The sequence below is a fragment of the Rattus norvegicus genome, chromosome 16 (assembly GCF_021556685.1).
Source record: "Rattus norvegicus strain SHRSP/BbbUtx chromosome 16, alternate assembly SHRSP_T2T, whole genome shotgun sequence".
NCBI lineage: Eukaryota > Metazoa > Chordata > Mammalia > Rodentia > Muridae > Rattus > Rattus norvegicus.
This window is the reverse complement of record NC_141549.1, coordinates 13,652,097-13,679,638: the sequence shown is the minus strand read 5'-3', so window position 1 is coordinate 13,679,638 and position 27,542 is coordinate 13,652,097. Positions and strand designations below refer to the sequence as shown.

At 44.7% G+C, this 27,542-nt stretch overlaps 5 pseudogenes; all 5 read left to right on the top strand.

Annotated features, from left to right (window-relative positions):
- Positions 1–2,327: 2,327 nt before the first annotated feature.
- LOC148000400 (uncharacterized) lies at positions 2,328–4,155 on the top strand (annotated as a pseudogene).
- Positions 4,156–7,458: 3,303 nt separating this feature from the next.
- LOC148000399 (uncharacterized) lies at positions 7,459–9,286 on the top strand (annotated as a pseudogene).
- A 3,315-nt stretch (positions 9,287–12,601) lies between these two features.
- On the top strand, positions 12,602–14,429 carry LOC148000398 (uncharacterized; annotated as a pseudogene).
- Positions 14,430–17,794: 3,365 nt separating this feature from the next.
- LOC148000397 (uncharacterized) lies at positions 17,795–19,560 on the top strand (annotated as a pseudogene).
- A 3,320-nt stretch (positions 19,561–22,880) lies between these two features.
- On the top strand, positions 22,881–24,708 carry LOC120097457 (elongin-A3 member D-like; annotated as a pseudogene).
- The last annotated feature ends 2,834 nt before the right edge of the window (positions 24,709–27,542 follow it).

Genomic DNA, 27,542 nt, shown 5'->3' with positions numbered 1-27,542 from the left:
GAGGCTTGCAGCACTTTGTTGCTTAAGAAAGTTGGCCTACACAGGAAAAATCCTTGCCCTATGAAGGCTCAAATAGCTTAGTCAAAATGCTGCCATGACGTTTTGCATTGTGCAGAAAACTGTGAGGAGAGTAGACTGCATCCTGTTGTTGTTTTGTTTGTTATTCTAGTTGTTCCTTTCTAACCTTTTCCTTCTTTTATTCCACCCTTCCTTTGTAACTTCTTTCTTCATTCCATCTGTCTTTTCTTCTTTTAATGCTCTCTTTCTGTTCCTTTTTTTTTACTTATTTCTATCATTTCTTCTTTCCTTCTGTTTTTATTTCTTTTTCTATCTTGTGTTGGTTCGTTTTATTTAATCATTTTTATTGGATATATTATATATACATTTCAAATATTATCCAGTTCTGCCTTTTTTTTTTCAAATAAGACCCCTATCCATTTTGTCTTCCTCTTGTTCTAGCGAGGTGAGTGCCTGCCCATCCAACCATGCTTTCCCATTTCCCTACACTGAGTTTTCCAGTTTTCCCATCTTAGTTAGGGTTTTTATTCCCACACAAACATCATGACCAAGAAAAGAGTTGGGGAGGAAAGGGTTTATTCAGCACCAAAGGAAGTCAAGACTCGAACTCAAGCAGGTCAGAAAGCAGAAGCTGATACTGTGGCCCTGGTGACAGGTTTGTTTCTGACTTATGTTCCCTAACTTACTCAGTTTGCTCTCTTAGGGAAGCCAAGACTAACACCCCAGAGATGATACCACTCACACTGAGCTGTGTCCTCCTTTGTTGTTCCTAGTTGTTGAAATGCCTTACACCTGTGTCTCCTGAGGCATTTCCTCAACTGGGTCTCTGTTCTCTGGGATAACGCAAGCTTATGTCACTTTGACACACAGAATTTTTCACTACACCTCCTAATAAATTGTTGGTTCCCCCTTCTAAAAGCACTGAAACATCCTCACTTTGGAAGTCCTTCCTCTTAAGGTTCTGGTATTGTATGGACTATATCCTGGCTACTCCAAGCTTGGTCTGCTATCCATTTCTAAGGGAGTGAAGACTATGTTTTGTTGTGGTTGTTATTGAGGTTATTGTTGGTTTGTTTCTATTGGTTTTTGCTTTTGTTTTGTTTTGTTTTATTTTGTTTTCTTTGTGTGTTTGTGGGTGTGTTTGGTTTACCTCCCTGAGGATAATTTCTTGTTCCATCCATTTGCACTAGAATGTCATGATTTGCTTTTTGTTAGTAGCATAGTAATTATTCAATTCTGAATATGTCCCACGTTTTCTTTATCCCTTCCTCTGTTGATGGACACCTGATATCTTTCCAGCTTCTGGGTATTCTAATCAATGCTGCTATGAACATAGTGGATCAAATGTCCATTGCAAAGTTTGGAGCATCTTCTCGGTGTATTCTAGGATTGGTATAGCTTGGGCCTCAGGTAATTCAATCTCTAATTTTCTGAGGAAACTCCCAAGTGATTTCCAGAGTGGTTGTTCCAGCTTAGAGAGCCACTTATTTTAGAGGGTGTGTCTAGGCTTCTCCACATCCTCACCAGCAACTGCTATAATCTGAGTTTGTGATCTCAGCCATTCTGATTGCCCTCTTACGGAATCTCCGTGGTCTTTTCTTTTCTTTTTTTTTTTTCTAGTTTTTTTTGTTTTTTTTTATATTATTTTATTTTTTTGCAGATTTGCATTTCCCTGATGCCTATGGATGTTGCAAATATCTGTAGGTTCTTATCAGACATTAGATGTTTCTCAGATGAGAATTCTTGTTTAGATCTGCACCCCATTTTAAAGAGAGTTATTTAAATCTCTGGAGTGTAACTATTTGAGTTCTTTGAGTCTTTTGGATATAGGGCATCTATTGTATGTAGGATTGGTAAAGATCTTCTCCCAAACTGTTGGCTGCTGTTTGGTCTTAATGACAGTGTCCTTTGCTTGCAGAGACTTTGAAATGATATGAGGTCCCATTGGTCTATTCTTGATCATAGAGCAGAAGCCATTGGTCTTTTATTCAGTATACTTTCCCTGTGTCCATGTATTCGACCCTCCCCACAGTTTTTCTTCCATTACTTTGATTCAATCTGGTCTTATGTGTATGACCTTGACCTACTTAGACTGCCACTTTGAACAAGGCTCTAGGAATGCATCTATTTGCATATTGGACCAGTCAGTAACTGACGTAGTGAGGAGGAGGTGTGGCCCAGGTTCCACCTGCCAGCCTCAGGTATAAAATGGCAAACCAAAGAGAGGAAAGGAGCACTAGGCGGTTGGCCTCTCTCTGAACTTGTGGTCTGCTCAGGACAGCACCCAGCTCACTAGAGGCAGGGCACGGACGAGTTGGGTCGAGTGTGCTGATCGAACCAAGAGTGTCCCTTCGTGTCCTTGGCTGTGGACATGGAACCAGGCTCTCAGGCAGGCGCCCTGCAGGAGATCCTGGACTGTCTGTGTCGAGAGAGCGACCCAGGAAAGATCTACAAAACACTGAAGAAACTGTCTTCTGTGCCTATCCTGTGCGACAGCCTGGCAGAGATTGGCTTCAGAAAGACCATAAAGACGTTGAAGAATCAGCAGCTCCTGCTCCCCTTTGTTAAGGACCTAGTAGACAAGTGGTCACCGGGGTTCGTGCTGGGACCCCAACAAGAGCAAGACTCCCTGGACTTTGGATTGCTGAGGAGCCACAGGACAGCGCATCAGAGCACTGGTCTAGAACAGACAAACCAGGAGCAAATATTCCAGGTAAGCCGAGTTGCTGGGGGACAGGTATTTTTTGGGCTCAGCAAATGCAACCCAGGCTGGATCCATTGCCTGAGCCCTAGCTGCAAGTCCAACAGAGATTTTCACCCACAGACGCCCAGGAGTCCAAGCCTGGATCCAGCAGAAAACAGGAGCTCTGAGCAGCAGCCAGCTGTCCAGGACCCAGGGCAGGTAGGAATCCAGGGTGCGAGCTTTGAGGAGCCTTTGAGCATGAGGGGCCTTTGATCATGAGGGAGCCAAGCCTCTCTCCAGAAAGCCAGGGCCTGTGTCAGAGAAACACAAGTGGCTTGTGATTGGGGGGCACAGAAACAACACTCATCAGGGCCCCGGGAGTGGGAGGAAGCCACTGGGACAGGTTGGGTGTTGGATTGCCTCAATTCTGAATGCTGATCTCCTTCTACAGGTCCCACCACCATGCAAGAGGAAGAGTGAACTCCCCTGGCTTGAGGAAGCTCGGGAGCCTCCCGCAAAGATTCCTCGAGGTGATTCTCAAATATCCAAGGAGCAGAATCCCACGGCTGACTGTGCTAGCCCAGATTCTCAGGGCTGTGGTCAAACCTGCCTTGCTGTGGATGGTGTCCCGCAGCCTTCTTCCTCTCAGCTGGATCGAGAAGCGTCACCTAGGGGCTGGTATCTCAGAAAGAACAACAAAACGCCAGTCTATTCAGGGCGTCTTCCAGCAGACCCTTGTCCTCAGGAATCCCACCCAGGGCTCCTGGGTAAGCCCCCGGCTGTCATCAGGAATGCTACTGTCGGACAATCGGTCAAAGAAGAAACTGAGCCTGGGCAGTCCAAGGAGAAGACACAGTGCCAGACGCAGACTAGCAAGCAAAGACAGAGCTCGACTAAGCCCTCTGCACACCTGTGTCTTCAGGAGTCCCAAGAGGAGAGGCTTCAGGCCGTCAGAGCCCGCATCCAAAACTCAATGGCCAAGAGGCTGCAAGCAAGACAGACAACCATGACCTCCTTCCATACCCAGCACAAGAGCCCTGGTCAACAAGGGGAGCTTGGACCCAGAAGGGCTGATACTGTACCAACTTCCCACTGTCTTCCTGAGGCTCCTACCCATCCAGGATCCCAGAAGCTTTCCTGCCTGCCCTCTCGAGCAATAGGCCCAAAAAAGGCACCACCTAAGAGACCTGCTCCACTCATGGCCAAGGCATTCAGGGACTACAGCCGTAGGTTCTACACAAAGTGACTTGCTGATGCTCTCCACAGTCACAGTACCTGCCACTCCTGGGACTTCGAAGGACTGGGCATACACTCTTTCTCCTGGAAGAACTGGCACAGAACACACTGTGGTTGTCAAGCTCCAGACACACTCCACAGCACCCATTTCTGGAGTTTTCACTGTGCCTCTGGACAAGATTTTCCAACCTACACCCTTGTCCCATGGCAAGTTGTAAATCATGCTCCAAAGTAAATAAATATCTACCTCCCCATTTATTCAGTGTGTTGGTGTTTACATGTCTTGAGAATGATGGATACAGATTAATGTAGATATTGCATTTCAGTTGGATAAATGGACTCACTCTGTACAGAGAGTTCCACAAAGGTACATTCATGTGATCATACCATCCAATATGTCTTAGAGTCATACTTAGTCATGTATGTAAATACGAGTTGAAATCTCCGTGGAAGAATAGCCCTCAATTCCCACAATCTAGATGATTTAGTGAATCTGAGAGATATTAAAGGTAAAAACAAAACAAAATAAAATAAAACCTGTCTAAATCGAGTGATTGTGCCTGTGTGTTACTGTGTGTGTGTGTGTGTGTGTGTGTGTGTGTGTGTGTGTGTGTGTGCGTGTGTCTTGTTAGGTGTGGGTTTGTGTTCGTGTATATGTTAGAGTTATGATTATTTTAGTGATAATGCAGAAGAGGCATTAAAACACACACAGATGAGAGTAAGAAGAAAGAAGATACAGAAAGAGATAACCTGCATGTCCAGATGAGGAGCAAAGTGGGCCAAAGTTTGCCGATTTTCTCTCCTATTAGGGGAAGTGCACTGGTACACGGACACCCAGCCTTAGTCCATACCTGTGATAGTGCTTTGGGTCCAAGGTCATGTGAACAAAAGCCATGGAGAAAACCAGGTACGTGTCTACCTATTTAGAAAAGAAGTATGGAGTAGTCACACAGAGTTTCAAAAAGGAGATAAACATTGATAGTAAAGAAAAAAGAGACAGACCTAAAGTGGCAGAGAGGCAAGCAGAAGGAGATTCAATCAAAATGAAGGGCAATCTCCTGACAACCCAGCAAGTGGAGACACAGGTGGCCAATGTCAAAATGGAAATGCAAAGGTCTGGCTTGGCTTTTGGTCTTTGTACCTGTGGGGAAAGCCATGGCCAGGAGATGTGGGGAGAAGGAAGGTATTAGAAGACAAGAGAGGCTTGCAGCACTTTGTTGCTTAAGAAAGTTGGCCTACACAGGAAAAATCCTTGCCCTATGAAGGCTCAAATAGCTTAGTCAAAATGCTGCCATGACGTTTTGCATTGTGCAGAAAACTGTGAGGAGAGTAGACTGCATCCTGTTGTTGTTTTGTTTGTTATTCTAGTTGTTCCTTTCTAACCTTTTCCTTCTTTTATTCCACCCTTCCTTTGTAACTTCTTTCTTCATTCCATCTGTCTTTTCTTCTTTTAATGCTCTCTTTCTGTTCCTTTTTTTTTACTTATTTCTATCATTTCTTCTTTCCTTCTGTTTTTATTTCTTTTTCTATCTTGTGTTGGTTCGTTTTATTTAATCATTTTTATTGGATATATTATATATACATTTCAAATATTATCCAGTTCTGCCTTTTTTTTTTCAAATAAGACCCCTATCCATTTTGTCTTCCTCTTGTTCTAGCGAGGTGAGTGCCTGCCCATCCAACCATGCTTTCCCATTTCCCTACACTGAGTTTTCCAGTTTTCCCATCTTAGTTAGGGTTTTTATTCCCACACAAACATCATGACCAAGAAAAGAGTTGGGGAGGAAAGGGTTTATTCAGCACCAAAGGAAGTCAAGACTCGAACTCAAGCAGGTCAGAAAGCAGAAGCTGATACTGTGGCCCTGGTGACAGGTTTGTTTCTGACTTATGTTCCCTAACTTACTCAGTTTGCTCTCTTAGGGAAGCCAAGACTAACACCCCAGAGATGATACCACTCACACTGAGCTGTGTCCTCCTTTGTTGTTCCTAGTTGTTGAAATGCCTTACACCTGTGTCTCCTGAGGCATTTCCTCAACTGGGTCTCTGTTCTCTGGGATAACGCAAGCTTATGTCACTTTGACACACAGAATTTTTCACTACACCTCCTAATAAATTGTTGGTTCCCCCTTCTAAAAGCACTGAAACATCCTCACTTTGGTAGTCCTTCCTCTTAAGGTTCTGGTATTGTATGGACTATATCCTGGCTACTCCAAGCTTGGTCTGCTATCCATTTCTAAGGGAGTGAAGACTATGTTTTGTTGTGGTTGTTATTGAGGTTATTGTTGGTTTGTTTCTATTGGTTTTTGCTTTTGTTTTGTTTTGTTTTATTTTGTTTTCTTTGTGTGTTTGTGGGTGTGTTTGGTTTACCTCCCTGAGGATAATTTCTTGTTCCATCCATTTGCACTAGAATGTCATGATTTGCTTTTTGTTAGTAGCATAGTAATTATTCAATTCTGAATATGTCCCACGTTTTCTTTATCCCTTCCTCTGTTGATGGACACCTGATATCTTTCCAGCTTCTGGGTATTCTAATCAATGCTGCAATGAACAAAGTGGATCAAATGTCCATTGCAAAGTTTGGAGCATCTTCTCGGTGTATTCTAGGATTGGTATAGCTTGGGCCTCAGGTAATTCAATCTCTAATTTTCTGAGGAAACTCCCAACTGATTTCCAGAGTGGTTGTTCCAGCTTAGAGAGCCACTTATTTTAGAGGGTGTGTCTAGGCTTCTCCACATCCTCACCAGCAACTGCTATAATCTGAGTTTTTGATCTCAGCCATTCTGACTGCCCTCTTACGGAATCTCTGTGGTCTTTTCTTTTCTTTTTTTTTTTTTCTAGTTTTTTTTTTTTATATTATTTTATTTTTTTGCAGATTTGCATTTCCCTGATGCCTATGGATGTTGCAAATATCTGTAGGTTCTTATCAGACATTAGATGTTCCTCAGATGAGAATTCTTGTTTAGCTCTGCACCCCATTTTAAAGAGAGTTATTTAAATCTCTGGAGTGTAACTATTTGAGTTCTTTGAATCTTTTGGATATAGGGCATCTATTGTATGTAGGATTGGTAAAGATCTTCTCCCAAACTGTTGGCTGCTGTTTGGTCTTAATGACAGTGTCCTTTGCTTGCAGAGACTTTGAAATGATATGAGGTCCCATTGGTCTATTCTTGATCATAGAGCAGAAGCCATTGGTCTTTTATTCAGTATACTTTCCCTGTGTCCATGTATTCGACCCTCCCCACAGTTTTTCTTCCATTACTTTGATTCAATCTGGTCTTATGTGTATGACCTTGACCTACTTAGACTGCCACTTTGAACAAGGCTCTAGGAATGCATCTATTTGCATATTGGACCAGTCAGTAACTGACATAGTGAGGAGGAGGTGTGGCCCAGGTTCCACCTGCCAGCCTCAGGTATAAAATGGCAAACCAAAGAGAGGAAAGGAGCACTAGGCGGTTGGCCTCTCTCTGAACTTGTGGTCTGCTCAGGACAGCACCCAGCTCACTAGAGGCAGGGCACGGACGAGTTGGGTCGAGTGTGCTGATCGAACCAAGAGTGTCCCTTCGTGTCCTTGGCTGTGGACATGGAACCAGGCTCTCAGGCAGGCGCCCTGCAGGAGATCCTGGACTGTCTGTGTCGAGAGAGCGACCCAGGAAAGATCTACAAAACACTGAAGAAACTGTCTTCTGTGCCTATCCTGTGCGACAGCCTGGCAGAGATTGGCTTCAGAAAGACCATAAAGACGTTGAAGAATCAGCAGCTCCTGCTCCCCTTTGTTAAGGACCTAGTAGACAAGTGGTCACCGGGGTTCGTGCTGGGACCCCAACAAGAGCAAGACTCCCTGGACTTTGGATTGCTGAGGAGCCACAGGACAGCGCATCAGAGCACTGGTCTAGAACAGACAAACCAGGAGCAAATATTCCAGGTAAGCCGAGTTGCTGGGGGACAGGTATTTTTTGGGCTCAGCAAATGCAACCCAGGCTGGATCCATTGCCTGAGCCCTAGCTGCAAGTCCAACAGAGATTTTCACCCACAGACGCCCAGGAGTCCAAGCCTGGATCCAGCAGAAAACAGGAGCTCTGAGCAGCAGCCAGCTGTCCAGGACCCAGGGCAGGTAGGAATCCAGGGTGCGAGCTTTGAGGAGCCTTTGAGCATGAGGGGCCTTTGATCATGAGGGAGCCAAGCCTCTCTCCAGAAAGCCAGGGCCTGTGTCAGAGAAACACAAGTGGCTTGTGATTGGGGGGCACAGAAACAACACTCATCAGGGCCCCGGGAGTGGGAGGAAGCCACTGGGACAGGTTGGGTGTTGGATTGCCTCAATTCTGAATGCTGATCTCCTTCTACAGGTCCCACCACCATGCAAGAGGAAGAGTGAACTCCCCTGGCTTGAGGAAGCTCGGGAGCCTCCCGCAAAGATTCCTCGAGGTGATTCTCAAATATCCAAGGAGCAGAATCCCACGGCTGACTGTGCTAGCCCAGATTCTCAGGGCTGTGGTCAAACCTGCCTTGCTGTGGATGGTGTCCCGCAGCCTTCTTCCTCTCAGCTGGATCGAGAAGCGTCACCTAGGGGCTGGTATCTCAGAAAGAACAACAAAACGCCAGTCTATTCAGGGCGTCTTCCAGCAGACCCTTGTCCTCAGGAATCCCACCCAGGGCTCCTGGGTAAGCCCCCGGCTGTCATCAGGAATGCTACTGTCGGACAATCGGTCAAAGAAGAAACTGAGCCTGGGCAGTCCAAGGAGAAGACACAGTGCCAGACGCAGACTAGCAAGCAAAGACAGAGCTCGACTAAGCCCTCTGCACACCTGTGTCTTCAGGAGTCCCAAGAGGAGAGGCTTCAGGCCGTCAGAGCCCGCATCCAAAACTCAATGGCCAAGAGGCTGCAAGCAAGACAGACAACCATGACCTCCTTCCATACCCAGCACAAGAGCCCTGGTCAACAAGGGGAGCTTGGACCCAGAAGGGCTGATACTGTACCAACTTCCCACTGTCTTCCTGAGGCTCCTACCCATCCAGGATCCCAGAAGCTTTCCTGCCTGCCCTCTCGAGCAATAGGCCCAAAAAAGGCGCCACCTAAGAGACCTGCTCCACTCATGGCCAAGGCATTCAGGGACTACAGCCGTAGGTTCTACACAAAGTGACTTGCTGATGCTCTCCACAGTCACAGTACCTGCCACTCCTGGGACTTCGAAGGACTGGGCATACACTCTTTCTCCTGGAAGAACTGGCACAGAACACACTGTGGTTGTCAAGCTCCAGACACACTCCACAGCACCCATTTCTGGAGTTTTCACTGTGCCTCTGGACAAGATTTTCCAACCTACACCCTTGTCCCATGGCAAGTTGTAAATCATGCTCCAAAGTAAATAAATATCTACCTCCCCATTTATTCAGTGTGTTGGTGTTTACATGTCTTGAGAATGATGGATACAGATTAATGTAGATATTGCATTTCAGTTGGATAAATGGACTCACTCTGTACAGAGAGTTCCACAAAGGTACATTCATGTGATCATACCATCCAATATGTCTTAGAGTCATACTTAGTCATGTATGTAAATACGAGTTGAAATCTCCGTGGAAGAATAGCCCTCAATTCCCACAATCTAGATGATTTAGTGAATCTGAGAGATATTAAAGGTAAAAACAAAACAAAATAAAATAAAACCTGTCTAAATCGAGTGATTGTGCCTGTGTGTTACTGTGTGTGTGTGTGTGTGTGTGTGTGTGTGTGTGTGTGTGTGTGTGCGTGTGTCTTGTTAGGTGTGGGTTTGTGTTCGTGTATATGTTAGAGTTATGATTATTTTAGTGATAATGCAGAAGAGGCATTAAAACACACACAGATGAGAGTAAGAAGAAAGAAGATACAGAAAGAGATAACCTGCATGTCCAGATGAGGAGCAAAGTGGGCCAAAGTTTGCCGATTTTCTCTCCTATTAGGGGAAGTGCACTGGTACACGGACACCCAGCCTTAGTCCATACCTGTGATAGTGCTTTGGGTCCAAGGTCATGTGAACAAAAGCCATGGAGAAAACCAGGTACGTGTCTACCTATTTAGAAAAGAAGTATGGAGTAGTCACACAGAGTTTCAAAAAGGAGATAAACATTGATAGTAAAGAAAAAAGAGACAGACCTAAAGTGGCAGAGAGGCAAGCAGAAGGAGATTCAATCAAAATGAAGGGCAATCTCCTGACAACCCAGCAAGTGGAGACACAGGTGGCCAATGTCAAAATGGAAATGCAAAGGTCTGGCTTGGCTTTTGGTCTTTGTACCTGTGGGGAAAGCCATGGCCAGGAGATGTGGGGAGAAGGAAGGTATTAGAAGACAAGAGAGGCTTGCAGCACTTTGTTGCTTAAGAAAGTTGGCCTACACAGGAAAAATCCTTGCCCTATGAAGGCTCAAATAGCTTAGTCAAAATGCTGCCATGACGTTTTGCATTGTGCAGAAAACTGTGAGGAGAGTAGACTGCATCCTGTTGTTGTTTTGTTTGTTATTCTAGTTGTTCCTTTCTAACCTTTTCCTTCTTTTATTCCACCCTTCCTTTGTAACTTCTTTCTTCATTCCATCTGTCTTTTCTTCTTTTAATGCTCTCTTTCTGTTCCTTTTTTTTTACTTATTTCTATCATTTCTTCTTTCCTTCTGTTTTTATTTCTTTTTCTATCTTGTGTTGGTTCGTTTTATTTAATCATTTTTATTGGATATATTATATATACATTTCAAATATTATCCAGTTCTGCCTTTTTTTTTTCAAATAAGACCCCTATCCATTTTGTCTTCCTCTTGTTCTAGCGAGGTGAGTGCCTGCCCATCCAACCATGCTTTCCCATTTCCCTACACTGAGTTTTCCAGTTTTCCCATCTTAGTTAGGGTTTTTATTCCCACACAAACATCATGACCAAGAAAAGAGTTGGGGAGGAAAGGGTTTATTCAGCACCAAAGGAAGTCAAGACTCGAACTCAAGCAGGTCAGAAAGCAGAAGCTGATACTGTGGCCCTGGTGACAGGTTTGTTTCTGACTTATGTTCCCTAACTTACTCAGTTTGCTCTCTTAGGGAAGCCAAGACTAACACCCCAGAGATGATACCACTCACACTGAGCTGTGTCCTCCTTTGTTGTTCCTAGTTGTTGAAATGCCTTACACCTGTGTCTCCTGAGGCATTTCCTCAACTGGGTCTCTGTTCTCTGGGATAACGCAAGCTTATGTCACTTTGACACACAGAATTTTTCACTACACCTCCTAATAAATTGTTGGTTCCCCCTTCTAAAAGCACTGAAACATCCTCACTTTGGTAGTCCTTCCTCTTAAGGTTCTGGTATTGTATGGACTATATCCTGGCTACTCCAAGCTTGGTCTACTATCCATTTCTAAGGGAGTGAAGACTATGTTTTGTTGTGGTTGTTATTGAGGTTATTGTTGGTTTGTTTCTATTGGTTTTTGCTTTTGTTTTGTTTTGTTTTATTTTGTTTTCTTTGTGTGTTTGTGGGTGTGTTTGGTTTACCTCCCTGAGGATAATTTCTTGTTCCATCCATTTGCACTAGAATGTCATGATTTGCTTTTTGTTAGTAGCATAGTAATTATTCAATTCTGAATATGTCCCACATTTTCTTTATCCCTTCCTCTGTTGATGGACACCTGATGTCTTTCCAGCTTCTGGGTATTCTAATCAATGCTGCTAAGAACATAGAGGATCAAATGTCCATTGCAAAGTTTGGAGCATCTTCTCGGTGTATTCTAGGATTGGTATAGCTTGGGCCTCAGGTAATTCAATCTCTAATTTTCTGAGGAAACTCCCAACTGATTTCCAGAGTGGTTGTTCCAGCTTAGAGAGCCACTTATTTTAGAGGTGTGTCTAGGCTTCTCCACATCCTCACCAGCAACTGTTATACTCTGAGTTTTTGATCTCAGCCATTCTGACTGCCCTCTTACGGAATCTCCGTGGTATTTTCTTTCTTTTTTTTTTCCTTGTTTTTTTTTTTTTGTTTTTTTGTTTTTATTTTATTTAATTTTTTTTGCAGATTTGCATTTCCCTGATGCCTATGGATGTTGCAAATATCTGTAGGTTCTTATCAGACATTAGATGTTCCTCAGATGAGAATTATTGTTTAGCTCTGCACCCCATTTTAAAGAGACTTATTTAAATCTCTGGAGTGTAACTATTTGAGTTCTTTGAGTCTTTTGGATATAGGGCATCTATTGCATGTAGGATTGGTAAAGATCTTCTCCCAAACTGTTGGCTGCTGTTTGGTCTTAATGACAGTGTCCTTTGCTTGCAGAGACTTTGAAATGATATGAGGTCCCATTGGTCTATTCTTGATCATAGAGCAGAAGCCATTGGTCTTTTATTCAGTATACTTTCCCTGTGTCCATGTATTCGACCCTCCCCACAGTTTTTCTTCCATTCCTTTGATTCAATCTGGTCTTATGTGTATGACCTTGACCTACTTAGACTGCCACTTTGAACAAGGCTCTAGGAATGCATCTATTTGCATATTGGACCAGTCAGTAACTGACGTAGTGAGGAGGAGGTGTGGCCCAGGTTCCACCTGCCAGCCTCAGGTATAAAATGGCAAACCAAAGAGAGGAAAGGAGCACTAGGCGGTTGGCCTCTCTCTGAACTTGTGGTCTGCTCAGGACAGCACCCAGCTCACTAGAGGCAGGGCACGGACGAGTTGGGTCGAGTGTGCTGATCGAACCAAGAGTGTCCCTTCGTGTCCTTGGCTGTGGACATGGAACCAGGCTCTCAGGCAGGCGCCCTGCAGGAGATCCTGGACTGTCTGTGTCGAGAGAGCGACCCAGGAAAGATCTACAAAACACTGAAGAAACTGTCTTCTGTGCCTATCCTGTGCGACAGCCTGGCAGAGATTGGCTTCAGAAAGACCATAAAGACATTGAAGAATCAGCAGCTCCTGCTCCCCTTTGTTAAGGACCTAGTAGACAAGTGGTCACCGGGGTTCGTGCTGGGACCCCAACAAGAGCAAGACTCCCTGGACTTTGGATTGCTGAGGAGCCACAGGACAGCGCATCAGAGCACTGGTCTAGAACAGACAAACCAGAAGCAAATATTCCAGGTAAGCCGAGTTGCTGGGGGACAGGTATTTTTTGGGCTCAGCAAATGCAACCCAGGCTGGATCCATTGCCTGAGCCCTAGCTGCAAGTCCAACAGAGATTTTCACCCACAGACGCCCAGGAGTCCAAGCCTGGATCCAGCAGAAAACAGGAGCTCTGAGCAGCAGCCAGCTGTCCAGGACCCAGGGCAGGTAGGAATCCAGGGTGCGAGCTTTGAGGAGCCTTTGAGCATGAGGGGCCTTTGATCATGAGGGAGCCAAGCCTCTCTCCAGAAAGCCAGGGCCTGTGTCAGAGAAACACAAGTGGCTTGTGATTGGGGGGCACAGAAACAACACTCATCAGGGCCCCGGGAGTGGGAGGAAGCCACTGGGACAGGTTGGGTGTTGGATTGCCTCAATTCTGAATGCTGATCTCCTTCTACAGGTCCCACCACCATGCAAGAGGAAGAGTGAACTCCTCTGGCTTGAGGAAGCTCGGGAGCCTCCCGCAAAGATTCCTCGAGGTGATTCTCAAATATCCAGGGAGCAGAATCCCACGGCTGACTGTGCTAGCCCAGATTCTCAGGGCTGTGGTCAAACCTGCCTTGCTGTGGATGGTGTCCCGCAGCCTTCTTCCTCTCAGCTGGATCGAGAAGCGTCACCTAGGGGCTGGTATCTCAGAAAGAACAACAAAACGCCAGTCTATTCAGGGCGTCTTCCAGCAGACCCTTGTCCTCAGGAATCCCACCCAGGGCTCCTGGGTAAGCCCCCGGCTGTCATCAGGAATGCTACTGTCGGACAATCGGTCAAAGAAGAAACTGAGCCTGGGCAGTCCAAGGAGAAGACACAGTGCCAGACGCAGACTAGCAAGCAAAGACAGAGCTTGACTAAGCCCTCTGCACACCTGTGTCTTCAGGAGTCCCAAGAGGAGAGGCTTCAGGCCGTCAGAGCCCGCATCCAAAACTCAATGGCCAAGAGGCTGCAAGCAAGACAGACAACCATGACCTCCTTCCATACCCAGCACAAGAGCCCTGGTCAACAAGGGGAGCTTGGACCCAGAAGGGCTGATACTGTACCAACTTCCCACAGTCTTCCTGAGGCTCCTACCCATCCAGGATCCCAGAAGCTTTCCTGCCTGCCCTCTCGAGCAATAGGCCCAAAAAAGGCGCCACCTAAGAGACCTGCTCCACTCATGGCCAAGGCATTCAGAGACTACAGCCGTAGGTTCTACACAAAGTGACTTGCTGATGCTCTCCACAGTCACAGTACCTGCCACTCCTGGGACTTCGAAGGACTGGGCATACACTCTTTCTCTTGGAAGAACTGGCACAGAACACACTGTGGTTGTCAAGCTCCAGACACACTCCACAGCACCCTTTTCTGGAGTTTTCACTGTGCCTCTGGACAAGATTTTCCAACCTACACCCTTGTCCCATGGCAAGTTGTAAATCATGCTCCAAAGTAAATAAATATCTACCTCCCCCTTTATTCAGTGTGTTGGTGTTTACATGTCTTGAGAATGATGGATACAGATTAATGTAGATATTGCATTTCAGTTGGATAAATGGACTCACTCTGTACAGAGAGTTCCACAAAGGTACATTCATGTGATCATACCATCCAATATGTCTTAGAGTCATACTTAGTCATGTATGTAAATACGAGTTGAAATCTCCGTGGAAGACTAGCCCTCAATTCCCACAATCTAGATGATTTAGTGAATCTGAGAGATATTAAAGGTAAAAACAAAACAAAATAAAATAAAACCTGTCTAAATCGAGTGATTGTGCCTGTGTGTTACTGTGTGTTTGTGTGTGTGTGTGTGTGTGTGTGTGTGTGTGTGTGTGTGCGTGTGTCTTGTTAGGTGTGGGTTTGTGTTCGTGTATATGTTAGAGTTATGATTATTTTAGTGATAATGCAGAAGAGGCATTAAAACACACACAGATGAGAGTAAGAAGAAAGAAGGTACAGAGAGAGATAACCTGCATGTCCAGATGAGGAGCAAAGTGGGCCAAAGTTTGCCGATTTTCTCTCCTATTAGGGGAAGTGCACTGGTACACGGACACCCAGCCTTAGTCCATACCTGTGATAGTGCTTTGGGTCTAAGGTCATGTGAACAAAAGCCATGGAGAAAACCAGGTACGTGTCTACCTATTTAGAAAAGAAGTATGGAGTAGTCACACAGAGTTTCAAAAAGGAGATAAACATTGATAGTAAAGAAAAAAGAGACAGACCTAAAGTGGCAGAGAGGCAAGCAGAAGGAGATTCAATCAAAATGAAGGGCAATCTCCTGACAACCCAGCAAGTGGAGACACAGGTGGCCAATGTCAAAATGGAAATGCAAAGGTCTGGCTTGGCTTTTGGTCTTTGTACCTGTGGGGAAAGCCATGGCCAGGAGATGTGGGGAGAAGGAAGGTATTAGAAGAAAAGAGAGGCTTGCAGCACTTTGTTGCTTAAGAAAGTTGGCCTACACAGGAAAAATCCTTGCCCTATGAAGGCTCAAATAGCTTAGTCAAAATGCTGCCATGACGTTTTGCATTGTGCAGAAAACTGTGAGGAGAGTAGACTGCATCCTGTTGTGGTTTTGTTTGTTATTCTAGTTGTTCCTTTCTAACCTTTTCCTTCTTTTATTCCACCCTTCCTTTGTAACTTCTTTCTTCATTCCATCTGTCTTTTCTTCTTTTAATGCTCTCTTTCTGTTCCCTTTTTTTTACTTATTTCTATCATTTTTCTTTCCTTCTGTTTTTATTTCTTTTTCTATCTTGTGTTGGTTCGTTTTATTTAATCATTTTTATTGGACATATTATATATACATTTCAAATATTATCCAGTTCTGCCTTTTTTTTTCAAATAAGACCCCTATCCATTTTGTCTTCCTCTAGTTCTAGCGAGGTGAGTGCCTGCCCATCCAACCATGTTTTCCCATTTCCCTACACTGAGTTTTCCAATTTTCCCATCTTACTTAGGGTTTTTATTCCCACACAAACATCATGACCAAGAAGAGAGTTGGGGAGGAAAGGGTTTATTCAGCACCAAAGGAAGTCAAGACTCGAACTCAGGCAGGTCAGAAAGCAGAAGATGATACTGTGGCCCTGGCGGCAGGTTTGTTACTGACTTATGTCCCCTACCTTACTCAGCTTGCTCTCTTAGGGAAGCCAAGACTAACACCCCAGCGATGTTACCACTCACACTGAGCTGTGTCCTCCTTTGTTGTTCCTAGTTGTTGAAATGCCTTACACCTGTGTCTCCTGAGGCATTTCCTCAACTGGGTCTCTGTTCTCTGGGATAACGCCAGCTTATGTCAGTTTGACACACACAATTTTTCACTACACCTCCTAATAAATTATTGGTTCCCCCTTCTAAAAGCACTGAAACATCCTCACTTTGGAAGTCCTTCCTCTTAAGGTTCTGATATTGTATGGACTATATCCTGGCTACTCCAAGCTTGGTCTACTATCCATTTCTAAGGGAGTGAAGACTATGTTTTGTTGTGGTTGTTATTGAGGTTATTGTTGGTTTGTTTCTATTGGTTTTTGCTTTTGTTTTGTTTTGTTTTGTTTTCTTTGTGTGTTTTTGCGTGTGTTTGGTTTACCTCCCTGAGGATAATTTCTTGTTCCATCCATTTGCACTAGAATGTCATGATTTGCTTTTTGTTAGTAGCATAGTAATTATTCAATTTTTAATATGCCCCACGTTTTCTTTATCCCTTCCTCTGTTGATGGACACCTGATATCTTTCCAGCTTCTGGGTATTCTAATCAATGCTGCTATGAACATAGTGGATCAAATGTCCATTGCAAAGTTTGGAGCATCTTCTCGGTGTATTCTAGGATTGGTATAGCTTGGGCCTCCGGTAACTCAATCTCTAATTTTCTGAGGAAACTCCCAACTGATTTCCAGAGTGGTTGTTCCAGCTTAGAGAGCCACTTATTTTAGAGGTGTGTCTAGGCTTCTCCACATCCTCACCAGCAACTGTTATAATCTGAGTTTGTGATCTCAGCCATTCTGACTGCCCTCCTACGGAATCTCTGTGGTCTTTTCTTTTCTTTTTTTTTTTTCTAGTTTTTTTTGTTTTTTTTTTATATTATTTTATTTTTTTGCAGATTTGCATTTCCCTGATGCCTATGGATGTTGCAAATATCTGTAGGTTCTTATCAGACATTAGATGTTCCTCAGATGAGAATTCTTGTTTAGATATGCACCCCATTTTAAAGAGAGTTATTTAATTCTCTGGAGTTTAACTATTTGAGTTCTTTGAGTCTTTTGGATATAGGGCATCTATTGTATGTAGGATTGGTAAAGATCTTCTCCCAAACTGTTGGCTGCTGTTTGGTCTTAATGACAGTGTCCTTTGCTTGCAGAGACTTTGAAATGATATGAGGTCCCATTGGTCTATTCTTGATCATAGAGCAGAAGCCATTGGTCTTTTATTCAGTATACTTTCCCTGTGTCCATGTATTCGACCCTCCCCACAGTTTTTCTTCCATTCCTTTGATTCAATCTGGTCTTATGTGTATGACCTTGACCTACTTAGACTGTCACTTTGAACAAGGCTCTAGGAATGCATCTATTTGCATATTGGACCAGTCAGTAACTGACGTAGTGAGGAGGAGGTGTGGCCCAGGTTCCACCTGCCAGCCTCAGGTATAAAATGGCAAACCAAAGAGAGGAAAGGAGCACTAGGCGGTTGGCCTCTCTCTGAACTTGTGGTCTGCTCAGGACAGCACCCAGCTCACTAGAGGCAGGGCACAGACGAGTAGGGTCGAGTGTGCTGATCGAACCAAGAGTGTCCCTTCGTGTCCTTGGCTGTGGACATGGAACCAGGCTCTCAGGCAGGCGCCCTGCAGGAGATCCTGGACTGTCTGTGTCGAGAGAGCGACCCAGGAAAGATCTACAAAACACTGAAGAAACTGTCTTCTGTGCCTATCCTGTGCGACAGCCTGGCAGAGATTGGCTTCAGAAAGACCATAAAGACGTTGAAGAATCAGCAGCTCCTGCTCCCCTTTGTTAAGGACCTAGTAGACAAGTGGTCACCGGGGTTCGTGCTGGGACCCCAACAAGAGCAAGACTCCCTGGACTTTGGATTGCTGAGGAGCCACAGGACAGCGCATCAGAGCACTGGTCTAGAAGAGACAAACCAGGAGCAAATATTCCAGGTAAGCCGAGTTGCTGGGGGACAGGTATTTTTTGGGCTCAGCAAATGCAACCCAGGCTGGATCCATTGCCTGAGCCCTAGCTGCAAGTCCAACAGAGATTTTCACCCACAGACGCCCAGGAGTCCAAGCATGGATCCAGCAGAAAACAGGAGCTCTGAGCAGCAGCCAGCTGTCCAGGACCCAGGGCAGGTAGGAATCCAGGGTGCGAGCTTTGAGGAGCCTTTGAGCATGAGGGGCCTTTGATCATGAGGGAGCCAAGCCTCTCTCCAGAAAGCCAGGGCCTGTGTCAGAGAAACACAAGTGGCTTGTGATTGGGGGGCACAGAAACAACACTCATCAGGGCCCCGGGAGTGGGAGGAAGCCACTGGGACAGGTTGGGTGTTGGATTGCCTCAATTCTGAATGCTGATCTCCTTCTACAGGTCCCACCACCATGCAAGAGGAAGAGTGAACTCCCCTGTCTTGAGGAAGCTCGGGAGCCTCCCGCAAAGATTCCTCGAGGTGATTCTCAAATATCCAGGGAGCAGAATCCCACGGCTGACTGTGCTAGCCCAGATTCTCAGGGCTGTGGTCAAACCTGCCTTGCTGTGGATGGTGTCCCGCAGCCTTCTTCCTCTCAGCTGGATCGAGAAGCGTCACCTAGGGGCTGATATCTCAGAAAGAACAACAAAACGCCAGTCTATTCAGGGCGTCTTCCAGCAGACCCTTGTCCTCAGGAATCCCACCCAGGGCTCCTGGGTAAGCCCCCGGCTGTCATCAGGAATGCTACTGTCGGACAATCGGTCAAAGAAGAAACTGAGCCTGGGCAGTCCAAGGAGAAGACACAGTGCCAGACGCAGACTAGCAAGCAAAGACAGAGCTTGACTAAGCCCTCTGCACACCTGTGTCTTCAGGAGTCCCAAGAGGAGAGGCTTCAGGCCGTCAGAGCCCGCATCCAAAACTCAATGGCCAAGAGGCTGCAAGCAAGACAGACAACCATGACCTCCTTCCATACCCAGCACAAGAGCCCTGGTCAACAAGGGGAGCTTGGACCCAGAAGGGCTGATACTGTACCAACTTCCCACAGTCTTCCTGAGGCTCCTACCCATCCAGGATCCCAGAAGCTTTCCTGCCTGCCCTCTCGAGCAATAGGCCCAAAAAAGGCGCCACCTAAGAGACCTGCTCCACTCATGGCCAAGGCATTCAGGGACTACAGCCGTAGGTTCTACACAAAGTGACTTGCTGATGCTCTCCACAGTCACAGTACCTGCCACTCCTGGGACTTCGAAGGACTGGGCATACACTCTTTCTCCTGGAAGAACTGGCACAAAACACACTGTGGTTGTCAAGCTCCAGACACACTCCACAGCACCCTTTTCTGGAGTTTTCACTGTGCCTCTGGACAAGATTTTCCAACCTACACCCTTGTCCCATGGCAAGTTGTAAATCATGCTCCAAAGTAAATAAATATCTACCTCCCCATTTATTCAGTGTGTTGGTGTTTACATGTCTTGAGAATGATGGATACAGATTAATGTAGATATTGCATTTCAGTTGGATAAATGGACTCACTCTGTACAGAGAGTTCCACAAAGGTACATTCATGTGATCATACCATCCAATATGTCTTAGAGTCATACTTAGTCATGTATGTAAATACGAGTTGAAATCTCCGTGGAAGAATAGCCCTCAATTCCCACAATCTAGATGATTTAGTGAATCTGAGAGATATTAAAGGTAAAAACAAAACAAAATAAAATAAAACCTGTCTAAATCGAGTGATTGTGCCTGTGTGTTACTGTGTGTGTGTGAGTGTGTGTGTGTGTGTGTGTGTGTGTGTGTGTGTGTGTGTGTGTGTCTTGTTAGGTGTGGGTTTGTGTTCGTGTATATGTTAGAGTTATGATTATTTTAGTGATAATGCAGAAGAGGCATTAAAACACACACAGATGCGAGTAAGAAGAAAGAAGATACAGAAAGAGATAACCTGCATGTCCAGATGAGGAGCAAAGTGGGCCAAAGTTTGCCGATTTTCTCTCCTATTAGGGGAAGTGCACTGGTACACGGACACCCAGCCTTAGTCCATACCTGTGATAGTGCTTTGGGTCCAAGGTCATGTGAACAAAAGCCATGGAGAAAACCAAGTACGTGTCTACCTATTTAGAAAAGAAGTATTGAGTAGTCACACAGAGTTTCAAAAAGGAGATAAACATTGATAGTAAAGAAAAAAGAGACAGACCTAAAGTGGCAGAGAGGCAAGCAGAAGGAGATTCAATCAAAATGAAGGGCAATCTCCTGACAACCCAGCAAGTGGAGACACAGGTGGCCAATGTCAAAATGGAAATGCAAAGGTCTGGCTTGGCTTTTGGTCTTTGTACCTGTGGGGAAAGCCATGGCCAGGAGATGTGGGGAGAAGGAAGGTATTAGAAGACAAGAGAGGCTTGCAGCACTTTGTTGCTTAAGAAAGTTGGCCTACACAGGAAAAATCCTTGCCCTATGAAGGCTCAAATAGCTTAGTCAAAATGCTGCCATGACGTTTTGCATTGTGCAGAAAACTGTGAGGAGAGTAGACTGCATCCTGTTGTTGTTTTGTTTGTTATTCTAGTTGTTCCTTTCTAACCTTTTCCTTCTTTTATTCCACCCTTCCTTTGTAACTTCTTTCTTCATTCCATCTGTCTTTTCTTCTTTTAATGCTCTCTTTCTGTTCCTTTTTTTTTTTACTTATTTCTATCATTTCTTCTTTCCTTCCGTTTTTATTTCTTTTTCTATCTTGTGTTGGTTCATTTTATTTAATCATTTTTATTGGATATATTATATATACATTTCAAATATTATCCAGTTCTGCCTTTTTTTTTTTCAAATAAGACCCCTATCCATTTTGTCTTCCTCTTGTTCTAGCGAGGTGAGTGCCTGCCCATCCAACCATGCTTTCCCATTTCCCTACACTGAGTTTTCCAGTTTTCCCATCTTAGTTAGGGTTTTTATTCCCACACAAACATCATGACCAAGAAAAGAGTTGGGGAGGAAAGGGTTTATTCAGCACCAAAGGAAGTCAAGACTCGAACTCAAGCAGGTCAGAAAGCAGAAGCTGATACTGTGGCCCTGGTGACAGGTTTGTTTCTGACTTATGTTCCCTAACTTACTCAGTTTGCTCTCTTAGGGAAGCCAAGACTAACACCCCAGAGATGATACCACTCACACTGAGCTGTGTCCTCCTTTGTTGTTCCTAGTTGTTGAAATGCCTTACACCTGTGTCTCCTGAGGCACTTCCTCAACTGGGTCTCTGATCTCTGGGATAACGCAAGCTTATGTCACTTTGACACACAGAATTTTTCACTACACCTCCTAATAAATTGTTGGTTCCCCCTTCTAAAAGCACTGAAACATCCTCACTTTGGTAGTCCTTCCTCTTAAGGTTCTGGTATTGTATGGACTATATCCTGGCTACTCCAAGCTTGGTCTACTATCCATTTCTAAGGGAGTGAAGAGTATGTTTTGTTATGGTTGTTATTGAGGTTATTGTTGGTTTGTTTCTATTGGTTTTTGCTTTTGTTTTGTTTTGTTTTGTTTTGTTTTCTTTGTGTGTTTGTGGGTGTGTTTGGTTTACCTCCCTGAGGATAATTTCTTGTTCCATCCATTTGCACTAGAATGTCATGATTTGCTTTTTGTTAGTAGCATAGTAATTATTCAATTCTGAATATGTCCCACATTTTCTTTATCCCTTCCTCTGTTGATGGACACCTGATGTCTTTCCAGCTTCTGGGTATTCTAATCAATGCTGTTAAGAACATAGAGGATCAAATGTCCATTGCAAAGTTTGGAGCATCATCTCGGTGTATTCTAGGATTGGTATAGCTTGGGCCTCAGGTAATTCAATCTCTAATTTTCTGAGGAAACTCCCAACTGATTTCCAGAGTGGTTGTTCCAGCTTAGAGAGCCACTTATTTTAGAGGGTGTGTCTAGGCTTCTCCACATCCTCACCAGCAACTGTTATAATCTGAGTTTGTGATCTCAGCCATTCTGACTGCCCTCTTACGGAATCTCTGTGGTCTTTTCTTTTCTTTTTTTTTTTTTCTAGTTTTTTTTTTGTTTTTTTTTATATTATTTTATTTTTTTGCAGATTTGCATTTCCCTTATGCCTATGGATGTTGCAAATATCTGTAGGTTCTTATCAGACATTAGATGTTCCTCAGATGAGAATTATTGTTTAGATCTGCACCCCATTTTAAAGAGAGTTATTTAAATCTCTGGAGTGTAACTATTTGAGTTCTTTGAGTCTTTTGGATATAGGGCATCTATTGTATGTAGGATTGGTAAAGATCTTCTCCCAAACTGTTGGCTGCTGTTTGGTCTTAATGACAGTGTCCTTTGCTTGCAGAGACTTTGAAATGATATGAGGTCCCATTGGTCTATTCTTGATCATAGAGCAGAAGCCATTGGTCTTTTATTCAGTATACTTTCCCTGTGTCCATGTATTCGACCCTCCCCACAGTTTTTCTTCCATTACTTTGATTCAATCTGGTCTTATGTGTATGACCTTGACCTACTTAGACTGCCACTTTGAACAAGGCTCTAGGAATGCATCTATTTGCATATTGGACCAGTCAGTAACTGACGTAGTGAGGAGGAGGTGTGGCCCAGGTTCCACCTGCCAGCCTCAGGTATAAAATGGCAAACCAAAGAGAGGAAAGGAGCACTAGGCGGTTGGCCTCTCTCTGAACTTGTGGTCTGCTCAGGACAGCACCCAGCTCACTAGAGGCAGGGCACGGACGAGTTGGGTCGAGTGTGCTGATCGAACCAAGAGTGTCCCTTCGTGTCCTTGGCTGTGGACATGGAACCAGGCTCTCAGGCAGGCGCCCTGCAGGAGATCCTGGACTGTCTGTGTCGAGAGAGCGACCCAGGAAAGATCTACAAAACACTGAAGAAACTGTCTTCTGTGCCTATCCTGTGCGACAGCCTGGCAGAGATTGGCTTCAGAAAGACCATAAAGACGTTGAAGAATCAGCAGCTCCTGCTCCCCTTTGTTAAGGACCTAGTAGACAAGTGGTCACCGGGGTTCGTGCTGGGACCCCAACAAGAGCAAGACTCCCTGGACTTTGGATTGCTGAGGAGCCACAGGACAGCGCATCAGAGCACTGGTCTAGAACAGACAAACCAGGAGCAAATATTCCAGGTAAGCCGAGTTGCTGGGGGACAGGTATTTTTTGGGCTCAGCAAATGCAACCCAGGCTGGATCCATTGCCTGAGCCCTAGCTGCAAGTCCAACAGAGATTTTCACCCACAGACGCCCAGGAGTCCAAGCCTGGATCCAGCAGAAAACAGGAGCTCTGAGCAGCAGCCAGCTGTCCAGGACCCAGGGCAGGTAGGAATCCAGGGTGCGAGCTTTGAGGAGCCTTTGAGCATGAGGGGCCTTTGATCATGAGGGAGCCAAGCCTCTCTCCAGAAAGCCAGGGCCTGTGTCAGAGAAACACAAGTGGCTTGTGATTGGGGGGCACAGAAACAACACTCATCAGGGCCCCGGGAGTGGGAGGAAGCCACTGGGACAGGTTGGGTGTTGGATTGCCTCAATTCTGAATGCTGATCTCCTTCTACAGGTCCCACCACCATGCAAGAGGAAGAGTGAACTCCCCTGGCTTGAGGAAGCTCGGGAGCCTCCCGCAAAGATTCCTCGAGGTGATTCTCAAATATCCAAGGAGCAGAATCCCACGGCTGACTGTGCTAGCCCAGATTCTCAGGGCTGTGGTCAAACCTGCCTTGCTGTGGATGGTGTCCCGCAGCCTTCTTCCTCTCAGCTGGATCGAGAAGCGTCACCTAGGGGCTGGTATCTCAGAAAGAACAACAAAACGCCAGTCTATTCAGGGCGTCTTCCAGCAGACCCTTGTCCTCAGGAATCCCACCCAGGGCTCCTGGGTAAGCCCCCGGCTGTCATCAGGAATGCTACTGTCGGACAATCGGTCAAAGAAGAAACTGAGCCTGGGCAGTCCAAGGAGAAGACACAGTGCCAGACGCAGACTAGCAAGCAAAGACAGAGCTCGACTAAGCCCTCTGCACACCTGTGTCTTCAGGAGTCCCAAGAGGAGAGGCTTCAGGCCGTCAGAGCCCGCATCCAAAACTCAATGGCCAAGAGGCTGCAAGCAAGACAGACAACCATGACCTCCTTCCATACCCAGCACAAGAGCCCTGGTCAACAAGGGGAGCTTGGACCCAGAAGGGCTGATACTGTACCAACTTCCCACTGTCTTCCTGAGGCTCCTACCCATCCAGGATCCCAGAAGCTTTCCTGCCTGCCCTCTCGAGCAATAGGCCCAAAAAAGGCGCCACCTAAGAGACCTGCTCCACTCATGGCCAAGGCATTCAGGGACTACAGCCGTAGGTTCTACACAAAGTGACTTGCTGATGCTCTCCACAGTCACAGTACCTGCCACTCCTGGGACTTCGAAGGACTGGGCATACACTCTTTCTCCTGGAAGAACTGGCACAGAACACACTGTGGTTGTCAAGCTCCAGACACACTCCACAGCACCCATTTCTGGAGTTTTCACTGTGCCTCTGGACAAGATTTTCCAACCTACACCCTTGTCCCATGGCAAGTTGTAAATCATGCTCCAAAGTAAATAAATATCTACCTCCCCATTTATTCAGTGTGTTGGTGTTTACATGTCTTGAGAATGATGGATACAGATTAATGTAGATATTGCATTTCAGTTGGATAAATGGACTCACTCTGTACAGAGAGTTCCACAAAGGTACATTCATGTGATCATACCATCCAATATGTCTTAGAGTCATACTTAGTCATGTATGTAAATACGAGTTGAAATCTCCGTGGAAGAATAGCCCTCAATTCCCACAATCTAGATGATTTAGTGAATCTGAGAGATATTAAAGGTAAAAACAAAACAAAATAAAATAAAACCTGTCTAAATCGAGTGATTGTGCCTGTGTGTTACTGTGTGTGTGTGTGTGTGTGTGTGTGTGTGTGTGTGTGCGTGTGTCTTGTTAGGTGTGGGTTTGTGTTCGTGTATATGTTAGAGTTATGATTATTTTAGTGATAATGCAGAAGAGGCATTAAAACACACACAGATGAGAGTAAGAAGAAAGAAGATACAGAAAGAGATAACCTGCATGTCCAGATGAGGAGCAAAGTGGGCCAAAGTTTGCCGATTTTCTCTCCTATTAGGGGAAGTGCACTGGTACACGGACACCCAGCCTTAGTCCATACCTGTGATAGTGCTTTGGGTCCAAGGTCATGTGAACAAAAGCCATGGAGAAAACCAGGTACGTGTCTACCTATTTAGAAAAGAAGTATGGAGTAGTCACACAGAGTTTCAAAAAGGAGATAAACATTGATAGTAAAGAAAAAAGAGACAGACCTAAAGTGGCAGAGAGGCAAGCAGAAGGAGATTCAATCAAAATGAAGGGCAATCTCCTGACAACCCAGCAAGTGGAGACACAGGTGGCCAATGTCAAAATGGAAATGCAAAGGTCTGGCTTGGCTTTTGGTCTTTGTACCTGTGGGGAAAGCCATGGCCAGGAGATGTGGGGAGAAGGAAGGTATTAGAAGACAAGAGAGGCTTGCAGCACTTTGTTGCTTAAGAAAGTTGGCCTACACAGGAAAAATCCTTGCCCTATGAAGGCTCAAATAGCTTAGTCAAAATGCTGCCATGACGTTTTGCATTGTGCAGAAAACTGTGAGGAGAGTAGACTGCATCCTGTTGTTGTTTTGTTTGTTATTCTAGTTGTTCCTTTCTAACCTTTTCCTTCTTTTATTCCACCCTTCCTTTGTAACTTCTTTCTTCATTCCATCTGTCTTTTCTTCTTTTAATGCTCTCTTTCTGTTCCTTTTTTTTTACTTATTTCTATCATTTCTTCTTTCCTTCTGTTTTTATTTCTTTTTCTATCTTGTGTTGGTTCGTTTTATTTAATCATTTTTATTGGATATATTATATATACATTTCAAATATTATCCAGTTCTGCCTTTTTTTTTTCAAATAAGACCCCTATCCATTTTGTCTTCCTCTTGTTCTAGCGAGGTGAGTGCCTGCCCATCCAACCATGCTTTCCCATTTCCCTACACTGAGTTTTCCAGTTTTCCCATCTTAGTTAGGGTTTTTATTCCCACACAAACATCATGACCAAGAAAAGAGTTGGGGAGGAAAGGGTTTATTCAGCACCAAAGGAAGTCAAGACTCGAACTCAAGCAGGTCAGAAAGCAGAAGCTGATACTGTGGCCCTGGTGACAGGTTTGTTTCTGACTTATGTTCCCTAACTTACTCAGTTTGCTCTCTTAGGGAAGCCAAGACTAACACCCCAGAGATGATACCACTCACACTGAGCTGTGTCCTCCTTTGTTGTTCCTAGTTGTTGAAATGCCTTACACCTGTGTCTCCTGAGGCATTTCCTCAACTGGGTCTCTGTTCTCTGGGATAACGCAAGCTTATGTCACTTTGACACACAGAATTTTTCACTACACCTCCTAATAAATTGTTGGTTCCCCCTTCTAAAAGCACTGAAACATCCTCACTTTGGAAGTCCTTCCTCTTAAGGTTCTGGTATTGTATGGACTATATCCTGGCTACTCCAAGCTTGGTCTGCTATCCATTTCTAAGGGAGTGAAGACTATGTTTTGTTGTGGTTGTTATTGAGGTTATTGTTGGTTTGTTTCTATTGGTTTTTGCTTTTGTTTTGTTTTGTTTTATTTTGTTTTCTTTGTGTGTTTGTGGGTGTGTTTGGTTTACCTCCCTGAGGATAATTTCTTGTTCCATCCATTTGCACTAGAATGTCATGATTTGCTTTTTGTTAGTAGCATAGTAATTATTCAATTCTGAATATGTCCCACGTTTTCTTTATCCCTTCCTCTGTTGATGGACACCTGATATCTTTCCAGCTTCTGGGTATTCTAATCAATGCTGCTATGAACATAGTGGATCAAATGTCCATTGCAAAGTTTGGAGCATCTTCTCGGTGTATTCTAGGATTGGTATAGCTTGGGCCTCAGGTAATTCAATCTCTAATTTTCTGAGGAAACTCCCAACTGATTTCCAGAGTGGTTGTTCCAGCTTAGAGAGCCACTTATTTTAGAGGGTGTGTCTAGGCTTCTCCACATCCTCACCAGCAACTGCTATAATCTGAGTTTGTGATCTCAGCCATTCTGATTGCCCTCTTACGGAATCTCCGTGGTCTTTTCTTTTCTTTTTTTTTTTTCTAGTTTTTTTTGTTTTTTTTTATATTATTTTATTTTTTTGCAGATTTGCATTTCCCTGATGCCTATGGATGTTGCAAATATCTGTAGGTTCTTATCAGACATTAGATGTTTCTCAGATGAGAATTCTTGTTTAGATCTGCACCCCATTTTAAAGAGAGTTATTTAAATCTCTGGAGTGTAACTATTTGAGTTCTTTGAGTCTTTTGGATATAGGGCATCTATTGTA